A 12,410-nucleotide genomic window follows, 5' to 3' on the forward strand; every position below is an offset into this window, starting at 1 on the left:
GAACTGAGATTAAGTCTCTACTATACGCAGACGACCTGCTCCTGCTGTCTCCAACAGAACAAGGCCTCCAACAGAAACTGGCAATACTAGAAAAATTCAGCCAGAACTGGGCACTCTCTGTGAACCTAGAAAAAAACAGAATAATGGTATTCCAGAAAAAATCTATAAAACATCCAACCATATCTCAATTCACACTGGATGACAATGCACTGGAACAGACAACAAGCTACACATACCTTGGTCTAACAATCAGCTTATCAGGGAAATTCAACCTGGCCATAAATACACTGAAGGAGAAGGCCAACAGAGCATTTTATGCAATAAAGAAACAGATGTACCACCTCAAACCACCAATAAGAATCTGGATGAAAATATTCAACAGCATCATGACGCCCATCATTCTGTATGGCAGCGAGGTGTGGGGCACTGTAACATACCCAGACTCCACAAAATGGGATACCAGCCCAACAGAAATACTGCATCTGGAATTCTGCAAACACCTTCTCCAAGTATACAGAAGTACATCAAACAATGCATGCCGGGCTGAGCTGGGCCGCTTTCCTCTACTGCTCACGGTATAGAAGAGAGGACACTGACATTCTGGGCCCACCTAAACAACAGCCACCCACAGTCTTACTGCTACAGAGCAATGCAAAGCCAGGAACTCCTCACTAAACCCTGTGCCATCAAACAACTTGTCCTCTCACTCCAAGGACAAAATCCCACACAGATTAGCAACCTGCCGAAAAAAGAAATCAACTCAATCTCCAACCAAATGATGAAGCAGTATGTGACAATGTGGAAAAATGATATCCAGCGCTCAAAGAAGCTGGAAACCTACCACAGCCTACAGAGAGAATACACTCTGGCACCCTACCTACTGAAGGTAAAAGACCCAAAACAGAGACAGACCCTGGGCCAGTACAGAATAAGTGCACACAGCCTAGAAATAGAAACAGGCAGACACAGACAGAACTGGAAGCCCCGGGAGATGAGACTGTGCCAAAGATGTGAGCTAGGAGAGGTAGAAGATGAAACGCACTTCCTGTTGCGATGCACAAAATACTCTGAAGTGAGGAGTGCCCACCTAGAGAAACTAACTGCTGTTATCCAGAACTTTAATAATATAGAGGAGAACCAAAAAATAGTGATCCTCCTGGGAGAAGATGAAACCACAGCAGAACTGGCTGCACACTATATCAGCACCTGCCACAAGCTGAAAGACGTCCACTAACCCCCACACCCCTGCGCGAAACTGTTACCCATATACCCTGCAATCATTATACCCTACCCCCAAGTATTCGTGTAATTATTGTCCCCCACCCCTTACTATTCACGCTTTGGCAATACTGAAATGTTCTTTCGTCATGCCAATAAAGCTGATTTGATGATTTTTATTTTATAGGAAAGGTTGCAGAGATGGTTTTGTTTTTGTTTTTTTAGTTATCAAAGGTTTCTCTGTTCAAACTTATAATAGGAAACTAACTGTTTTCTTAAACACACTGGTCCTGTCTGATTTAAAAGCAGCTTAGTTATAATATGGGGAAAGAGAATGATATTGTAATTTATTTTTTTTGGACTGAGTTTGCAGGATCAAACTGGTCTGTTTTGGGTTTTTATCTTATTATTTTTTGTAAAGTTGATTTTCCTCTGTATCAGAGAAGTGTGAAATTATGCTTATTTATTGTGCTTTCTGTTTCTGTACCCATTTTAGAACAAATACCTCATAGTTTATGGGCGTCTCCCAGCACCAGTACTGGGTACGTCGGGTCTGCTGCACCAGTACTGGTTAAATTATTTCCCAAAGCTGTCCTCTCCAGAATTGGCCAATACCCACTTAGCAGAAATGCTTTAGATGGCATAGCCCCTATTATGGAGGAATTATTACAAGAAGGGGTTATAATCCCCACATGCAGTATCCACATTACTTCTATGCAGAAACCAGTAAACACATTTCAATTCTATTTGTTCTAATTAGGAGATGTTTTCAATTCTATTTGTTTTAATTAAGAGATGTTTTCAATTCTGTTTTTTCTAATTAAGAGATGTTTGGGAATTTTTTTAAGATGTTGGTAAAAGCTTACAAGCACACGATATGTCAAGAGACAATCACTAATTGTTGTATTTCTGAGATACCATGAAAAATAAATCCTGAATAGGGCTGTATGAGTAGCTCCATTTTTAGCTCTAAGCTGCCTCAACTTGTATAAGCAGTCAGTATATACTAGAATCCAGCGATTTGTAACCGCTCTGTTCAACGGCATGTGGCAGAAGCCCAGAAAAATTTCGCTGGTTATACGTCAATATTAAGCAGCTGAATTTTGACATTTTATTAATAATACAATAATATTTAATATGTATTTCCATATTTGAATAGTGTCAAAAGTATACTCAGTACTTCACAAAGCGTACAATATAAACGAGTAAGCATAAAGTCATATATGAAATAATTTTTCCTATAAAGTTAACTGCATATGTGATGTATTTTTATAACTTTTAACCATTACCTCTCCTTTCCCTCCAAAATGTGTCTCAATTTGAACCCTCATCTATAGCCTCTCATTTTAAAGAGTGCAACTGTAGGCAATCCAGATTTTATTTTTTAAGCAGTAGCTATTGTCAAATTCATGGTATATATATTTAAATCTCAAGCTGCTGATGTTTTAAATACCTTTATGTCGTATATGTCGTAAAATCCTTTATGTCGAATTTTGTTCACATGGCATAGGATTTGCATATGAGCAAAATAAATCCTAGAACATTTAACCACCGAGGAAATTAATACTTCAGGCAAGGCCCGGTCTTATCCGAACAATTTGTTTTTTCAGGACTCAATATTATTATTTATGCTTTAGAGTGTGTTTTTAAGATGTATGCCCCGCTAGGCAAGATCAGCCTACGCCATCCAGATGATGATAAGCAGTGGTCGACTAATCACCAAAAAATCTACTCGCCGAACAAAAAAATCTACTCGCCACCTCGTACCAAACGTGTGCTGCTTGGGCCAATAGGAGCTCGCCACGATGTTAAATCCACTCGCCCGGGGCGTGCAAATGTATAGGTTTGTCGAACACTGATGATAAGGGATGATTAGTTTTGAAATATTTGTAATGTTTATTATTTTGTGGTCACATTATTTTGCAGACAATCATACAATCCCGCACAATGCTACACAGGTTAATGGGTCACAAGGGAATAAATACTATGAATCCTTGCCATACTCTAGTGGCCACTAATGACGTAAGAGAGAATTACATTTAACCTCTTGGGTAGGGATACCTTAAACCGATGCCGAGTTTAAAAAAGGAAATGTCAATTTGAATTTGTTTACAGGGAACTTTTCTAAACTTTTAAACCGAATTCCACTGGTAAATGAGGTTCCTGTAGATGGATTTTACACTGGGAACAACATGGGTATGGGTCAGGTGCCTCCACCAACCATGAAACTTGTATGAAAATGTATTTACAGCCTGGAACTAAAAATGTATAGGGAGGATATGGCCTTAATTTTATCCATTAACTTACTTAATCAAGAACAGGTACAGATTAGATTAATGGGCCCTACAAAATAGAATGGCTCTAGACCAGGGCTGCACAACATGCAGCCCGCCTGGCCTCTCTGTGTGGCCCGCGATGACTCCAGCCGAGCTTTAAAAAAAAATGGTTTAAAAAAATGGCGGCGATCCCCCCCCTCTTCCCCCTCCTCGTGCTCGAGTCGTCGGCGGCGGTGCGCAGGGGCAGCAGCAGGACGCGGCAGCCGTGAGTCATTTATTTTCCCAATAGCAGGATGCCGGGGTTGGAGGTCAGAGCATGCCGGGGGTGGGGCTTAGTACCGGGGAGGATGTGCTGATCTAAGGTGTGTCGGGCTGCTGCAGGGGTGGGAGTGAAAAACGGGCTTGGGGTGGGTGGGAGTGAAAAACGGGCTGGGGGTGGGTGGGAGTGAAAAACGGGCTGGGGGTGGGTGGGAGTGAAAAACGGGCTGGGGGTGGGTGGGAGTCAAAAACGGGCTGGGAGTGAAAAACGGGCTGGGGGTGGGTGGGAGTCAAAAACGGGTTGGGGGGGGAGTGAAAACGGGCTGGGGGGGTGGTAGTGAAAAACGGGCTGTGGTGGGGGGGGGGGCAAATGGTCTGCTGTGGGGTGGGGCAAACAGAGTGGTGTGGTGGGGAGAAGGGATGGGGGAGAAGGAGGAGAGAGAGGAGGCAGGGGGGGTGAAGGGGGAGAGCGAGGAGGCAGAAGGGGGAGAAGGGAGAGAGAGGGGGGAGAAGGGAGAGAGAGGGGGGAGAAGGGAGAGGGGGGAGAAGGGAGAGAGAGGGGGGGAGAAGGGAGAGAGAGGGGGCAGAAGGGAGAGAGAGGGGGGAGGGAGAGAGAGAGGGGGGAGGGAGAGAGAGGGGGGGAGGGAGAGAGAGGGGGAGAGGGAGAGAGAGGGGGGGGAGGGAGAGAGAGGGGGAGAGGGAGAGAGAGGGGGGGAGGGAGAGAGGGGGCAGAAGGGAGAGAGGGGGCAGAAGGGAGCGAGAGGGGGGAGAAGGGAGAGAGAGGGGGGAGAAGGGAGAGGGGGGCAGAAGAGAGGGGGCAGAAGGGAGAGAGAGGGGGCAGAAGGGAGAGAGAGGGGGGAGGGAGAGAGAGGGGGGAGAGGGAGAGAGAGGGGGGAGAAGGGAGAGAGAGGGGGCAGAAGGGAGAGAGAGGGGGGAGGTGTTTATTACTACTCAGTGCAGTAAGGTACAGGTACTCAGCAGTCACCTGCCGGATCACAGTCTCGTATATCAGCTCTCAGATGTCACTGGAGATAGTCCCTGGACCTTCACTATGGGCCTAGGGCACCCGCAGCTGTCCTAGCACTTCCCCATCTCCCTAGCGGATACAGAGGTATAGTCACTCTACTCCTCCCCGGAGGGAAGAGCACATGGGTTGGCCCAAATCTCAGGCTCGCAGTCGTGACCTGCCTTCCTCATGGGGAAGGAACAACAACCCAACTGTAGGTAAGTACAGCCAGGGGGCGGGCATCCCGTTGGCCCAGCCACAACAGGATATGCCATCCCCTGCCGTCACTCAAGTGCAGTACAAAAGGATGAAGGGGGAAAACCCATAATAACTACTGGCAGACCTGTGAATACAGGGGTTTACTGCCAGTCCATAAGGTAGATTTAGTAACCGGGGGGTACCCCGTTACAAATAGTTAGTTTGATAAAATGTGCATAGATTATTTGTGATTCAACAACTTGTGACATTATTGTCAGGGGGTAAATATTTCTGCAAACCACTGTATGTAGCCTCATTAAAGCAAATGTTAGGAAAAACAGTCAGAGGGAGGGGGAGAAAAGGAAGAGAGAAAAAGAGAAGGAGAAGACAAAAGATGAGAGAGAGAGAGAGAGAGAGAGAGAGAGAGAGAGAGAGAGAGAGAGAGAGAGAGAGAGAGAGAGAAAAACACGGCACCTATGTGCTGCAGGAGGCGTCTCAACTGCCAGAGCATCTACTTCTGTGCTTTCAGAGGTGTACTGCTCACTTTCCCTGTGTTCAAATTATGGTTTTTAATTGTTCTTGGTCTACTTTTTCGGCTGGTGGTGTGCACAAAGAGAAGCACTACATATGTCAGCCATGAGTTTTATCGTTCTTACTGTGGACTTATTGTTGTACAACTTTAACATCAAAATAAGGAATATCTATAATCAGGCACTTAGATTGTAGCTCTTCAGGACAGAGACTCCTTTTCTTAATATTTACTTTTATGTATGAAGTGATAATTCCTATTATGTCACATGTATTACTGCTGTAAAGTGCTATGTGCATGGGTGGCACTGTATAAATAAAGATATATGTACATTACATACATATATTTCAATAAAAGGCCAGTCTGATGCTTTCCGTCCATCTGTTTGTAAGATATAGCAGCTGCCATTAACTAAAGTTATTTCCGCAGTTATTGTATAAATATAATTAATTACATCTACTTCTACATTAACCCTTTAGCTTCGGGTGGCGAACATGTAGCAACCGGCCCCCAGTGACCTGAACAAAAGTGGAGGCAGCAAAAGGGTTTAAATAAAACGTGTTGCTGTTTAGACTCAAGCAGACGGTATCAGGTTTTTATATTGTGATTCTCTTTGTAAAAACACGTGCTTGTAATCCGAGTCTTGGTCGCATATAGGGTTAACAGGCACTCCTTATACTGCTAAGTGGTTAGGTGCAAACACAACTGTACATTTACAAACCTTCAAAATAGGGAGTAAGACAGAGCCATAAATGCTGATGATAAGGATGGAGCTGTAGCGGTGGTGAGCAGGTAAGTTGTATTGGCTGCAATAACCACTGGGTTGGTCTTCATTCTGCCTCCTGTTATTCCCTCCAGGTGCTGGAAAAGCCCCCAGAAATATAGCAGCTAGGTTCACCAATAGGAACATAATCTCCCCATCTCTCTGTGACGTTGCAGCTTTCTATTGGCTACGAGAACCAAGCCTGACCACCTGGCCATATTGTATCATTTGTTAGGTTTAATTTCCTGGCATCCAGGGAGTTCCTGGAGCTGGGAGCAGAGTGGGAGAGCTCCATATGTCTCCCATGGAGCCACCAAGGCAAAAAAAAAAAATATATACACAAATGTAACCCTCCTTACCCGGCTCTAAAGGAGGTCATACATGATTAGTTATGCACAATGGCGGTACTCTGTCCCTCAGGCCTTTGCCGGGTGCTGGGCAAAGTTCAACAAGGATTCCGGTCGCCCCTCCTCTTACCGTGCACCTCACATTTGGAACAACAGTCTCCAGTCTAACTACTTTCAAGACTTCAGATGTCTCACATTTTAATCTGATCTGTAACATTTACATACACCCATAATCATATTATCTGTAGCTGTCCATGAAATGTCTGTAAATTGAATGCATAACCTCTGTTCATTTAATGCGACTATGTGTTATCACCATAACCCTACATCTGAGTCGTCCCAAAGGCAGACTCCTGAAGGGGTTCCCCAAGAGCTGCTCCCCTCTGCACAGAACCAGCGTATTAAGGGTTAACATCTGCTTTTGCTTGTACTATGTGTAAGGTCAACCCTACCCACTGGAATGTTAATGACCCAGGAGGACAAAGGACTTTAAAACCACAGCTGCATTCAATCTGAACCCTTTGAGTCTACATCTGCGTCGCCCCAAAGCCAGGTAGTCTTTGTCACAGTCGAAGGTGTAAGCCGTTTGCTGCCATTCGCTGATGTTTGGTAATGTTAAAGCTTCTCTATTTCAATCTGAAACTCACCAGCCCTTTAATCCCCTGTACCCAATTTTCAAACTCTATCTGTCCATGAAATGTCTGTGAATTGACTGTCTAACCTCTGTTCTTTAATGTAACCATGTATTGTTATAACTCTGTGCCCAGGACATACTTGAAAATGAGAGATAACTCTCAATGTATTACTTCAGGTAAAGCATTTTATAAATAAATATGATAAAATGTATCATGAATTATCTAGATGATTACACAATAAGATACCGTGTCGGAAATGATTTACAGTTTACCATGTCCCACTGAATAGGGGCAGAGTTGGTCATGCTCACTGTGGATACAGTAAGTTATCCTTTACCTAACTGAGCTTCCCCCTTTTCCCCTTCGCTACAACACACATCCACATTTTGTTGGACAGGATAGATCTATCATATATTTTTGAACCATTCACAATTGAGTTGACAGCAACTCGCTGTGAAAAGTAATTAAGTAGCTCTGCCTTATGTGATCAATATAAATGAAGTCGAATGAAAATCGATACAATACATTATAAGCACCTGTGGAATAATGCATGAAACAAACTAGATTAACCAAATGAAAATGTTATCTTGATTGATTGTCACAAAGCATATCAGGGGCAATGAACCAGTTTCCGGTCCCAGACTTACTTAAAAAAAAAAATCTATTTGAAACAAATAACTTTTTGTTGTTGATGAATATTATATTATTATTTGCAGAAGAATTGCAGTATTTTTTCCCAATGGAAACATTAAAGCAACAATACTACATTCCCCTTTTTCGTATTATTTGTATATGTAAAACATGTCATAATGTATAATTTTACATTCTTACCTAAGCTGGGAATCATTTGGTGCTTCTGTTAAAATCTGTAAAAATCCTGATTGTGTGCCTAACATAATGGTTGCTTCAGTCAGTGTAAGGCTATGGCCCCGCTGTCTGTGCTGCACGCGCGTCTGCCAGGCTGGCGGCGTGTGCAGCCGAGTTTCCCGGTCTGCAGTGAGCTGCAGGGGAAAGACAGAGGGGGGCATGATGGGGGAGTGACGGGGGCACGGCCATGATGTCAACCGGTAGGTTCACCCTCATTGGCTGACTCACAATTGTCCTGTCTGCCTGAAAAACGCACAGCGCAGCGGCCACCCCTCGCAGCGGGCCCGGCCTAATTGAGGGGCGGCTCTTGTCCCCAAACCAGCGGGGACCAAGCCTAACTCAGCAGCTACTATGTATCCTTATATTACAAAGGTGACATTATCTATTGTTACAGGTTACAGCTCAAACTGCTGGGAACATTGGCCACAAATGATCACAAACAGGAAAGTGTTGCAAAGAACTTGCATTTCTTGGGACGTGAGCTAAAACCTGCTGTAGTAATCAAAGGATGCTTTAAAAGTAGTTGAAAATGGCATTACGAGTTGAATAAAACAAACAATAAAACAGTCACTATTATCTAATACAACAGAACGGATTTATATATTTTAAAAAACCCATATAAGATTTCACATTTTGCTGCTTTAATACAGCATCCATGAAATTGTGCAAATCATCAATAACCTGTTTTATCCCTCTGGCTTGGATTACATGGCTATTGCTTCTACAGTACGTTTAATGACTACTTGGTGGGTTGTACATGTTCTTTATTACCGAGTACAATTACACTGAAACAATATAAAAGGAAAGTGGATGTCCATCAGCGGGGAGCCCAATAGCAATGTTCATTACATTTTGTCCCTGTGACAGAAATTAAACATGAGCTCGACATCTAAAACGAAATAATCAATGTTTTTCTGACAAGCCAGTAACTTACTGTAGTTTCCTGCACTCTCTAAACAGGGTATCTATGTAATTGACAAAAAAGGATCACCCCCTTTGATCTCAGTCATCCCACTATCTAGCATTGTCACTTTATAAAACAATATAACAATGTGTAGAAATGATGTATGTGAATAATGAAATTATATATGTGACTTCTTTTCTGTGGTTGTTCTATTTCAGGAGTGGCCACCAACAGGTCAGGTTTTAAGGATATCCCTGCTTCAGCACAGGTGGCTCAGTCCACGACTGAGCCACCTGTGCTGAAGCAGGGATATCCGTAAAACCTGTCCTGTTTGTGGCTCTTGAGGACTGGAGTTGGCCACCCCTGTTCTCAGGACTGAAGTGAATGACTGGACAATCTATAATGTCGACTGAGATTTAATGAAAAGACTACTAAGAATTCCAATAATTATTCAGTGAACCAATCACATGCAGCCACCTCACGCCCCCATTTTTCCTTAGGACTTCCATGTTATGCCCTGCAGCCTCTGTTTAAAACAAAAAACAAAAAGAGAAAGAGCGCAAAAAAACTCATGGTGTAGTATGTAAAAATTATTTATACATTAATCGGGTGAGTATTGCACGTGCATCAATAAAAGTATATATCAGCATGACATGTTTGGGGACATGTTACCACTACAGCAGACTGCAGCTGTGTTCGGTCACGTTGATTCAGCCCGGACAAGCAGATCGGATCCCTTCTCTCTCTGGCAGCGGTCTCTGCAGTCCTTCCACTCGATTGGGTGTGTCACCCACTGTGTAGTGAGGGTGCTGCTGCCGTGGATGTAAAGAGAGACTCCTTATTGGTTCCGGGTATCGGATCTCCGCGGACGCACTGATGACGTCATCAAAAAGCTCCGTCACTTCCGTCGCGTCTTTTGCAATTTTGCCGGCACAATGTCCCGAATAAAGTCAATGATTGTAATACATAAAACCTCAATGGGTGATAAGTTGGAACGCGCCCTCTTCCTTCCTACGCGTTTCGTATACAGATATACTTCGTCACAAGGTTTTTTGCGCTGTTTCTCTTTTTGTTTTTGTACTAGTTATCGGTTTGTGGAGCATCCCACGAGCACAGCAGCACTTACCTCCATATAACACAGGTTTATATAATTAACTTGTTTTATTTAACACAGCACTCAAGTTTGAGCTTGTACACTTTAACCACTCTGCACAGGTTTGGTTTAATTATCACTATAGCACTATCACAGTTTTCTGAGCGCAGATCACTTTTTTCACTCTAGCCTCTGTTTTAAACCTGGCACCTCTCTCTCATCAGCAAATACTTCTATACCCTCCCCAAACTCCCATTAACAACAGCATTAATCACACTTCTTTCCCTCCTAATCCATGGGGTTCCTTGTTGCTTCATGAGACTGGCATGTTGCTTTATTTTATTTCTTTAGCAACAAGACAAAAAAATTTTTTGTGTGTAACATCTGGTTTAAAATGACGAAATGAAGAACGCAGATTGCTGCTGGCAGATATGGTACCTTCAGCAGTGATTAATTGACAACCTTTACACCATGTATTTTCTGCCATTTGTTGGAGTCAATTACTGTAGTCTGCGTAATCTTTTGAGGAAATCTGAGGCAAGCCTCCAGCACACACATCACTAGCAAGTGACTAAGGGCTGTTATATAGTGGCCGCACGCACTTCGCCGTGCGCGCGTGGAACATATAATTCGCTGTGGTTAGTCAGCCTTTCTATAATCGCGCACACAGCAGTGAGCGTGTTGCCGGCCAACAGGAAGGAAGACAGGGAAAAGAAAGATTTTGCGCTGCTACCACCGCTGAAATGTGTGTATGTGTGTATGTGTGTATGTGTCAAAGTTGAATAAATAAAAATTATTTTTATTGTGCAACATTTTTTTTTATTTTCAAAATATTATTTAATACATTATTAACTCACACAATTTATACACACACATACACATATACACACACACATACACACAGTGCCTTCGCTCACAGCATTCCACACAAAAAGCGTGCGTCACATGCACGAGCGCCCGCACCTACTACAGGACAAGCTTAAGGGACAGACATCTCTCATTCTTTATCAATATGGAGGATACATAAATGGGAAGAGGGAATTCAAGCCGGTAGTTTACTGCAGAATTATTAGCACATTTAACCTTATTTGCCACCAGGGGGTTTAATAAACATTGCCTTATGGCAGGCCTGCACAACTCCAGTCCTCGAGAGCCGCAAACAGGCCAGGTTTTCAGGATATCCCTACTTCAGCATTTCAGCACAGCTGGTTCAATTAGTGGCTCAGTATGACTAATTGAGCCAGCTGTGCTGAAGTAGGGATATCCTGAAACCCTGGCCTGTTTGCGGCCCTCGAGGACTGGAGTTGTGCAGGCCTGCCTTATGGTGTCCCATCTTCAGAGTTGGGTAGTTAAAATGCTGGTTCGTGTCCAAGAGGAAAACATTCCTCCCATTTAAAAATGAACATGTATAATGGTAATGACTGCTATTTTATACACCTCCAGCTCTGAAAGCTCCTTCTCTTTTCAGAAAATATAAGTAAAAGTGAACCGATATTTAGTATCTTGGCAGGTCTTAAAAGCAGATACTATCTGGTGCTTGTCACCAATGCCTGCTATCTTATCGTAATAACCTACAGGAGAATCTTGTTTACAGTAACATCTTCTCTATTGGTGTCTGTAGTGGTTTAGAGATCATTAGATTAATCTACTGGGGGTTAGCAGCAGTATCTATTGATGGATTCAATCATGTTTTTGTACAGTATTGTGTTTCCTACATTGAAAAAACTTTTCATTGTTGGAACTGTACAGTAACCATTATTATTGCTGTCTGCTGCAGCTAGCTATTTACCATGTGAAACAGGGCCTTTAATAGGAATACTTGCATATTCAAGTGTTTATTTATTTATTTATAAAATGTTTTCCCAGGAAGTAATACATTGAGAGTTACCTCTCGTTTTGAAGTATGTCCTGGGCACAGATTTATGATAACAAATACAAAGTTACAAATACATAGTTACATTAAGTGAGCAGGGTTATACATTATGTATAAAGACATTGCCTGAACAGATTAACATATTTTATCATATAGGCATATGACACAGTTACAGACCAGATTAAAATGTGAGACAGCTTTAGTTTTGAAAGAATTTAGAGGGGTGGCCAAATCTAGTTCTCAAGGGCCACCAACCAAAGTATCTGCCCGCTCCTCCTCCTCTTACCGTTCACCTCAAAACTGGAACAATCTACTGGAGACTCTCATATCCAACACCAGTCTAGGTTCTTTCAAATCTAAGGCTGTCTCACATTTTAATCTGGTCTGTAACTGTTACATACGCCTATAATATATATTATCTTTAACTGTGCATGCAATGTATT

Source organism: Ascaphus truei, chromosome 2 (assembly GCF_040206685.1).
Source record: "Ascaphus truei isolate aAscTru1 chromosome 2, aAscTru1.hap1, whole genome shotgun sequence".
NCBI lineage: Eukaryota > Metazoa > Chordata > Amphibia > Anura > Ascaphidae > Ascaphus > Ascaphus truei.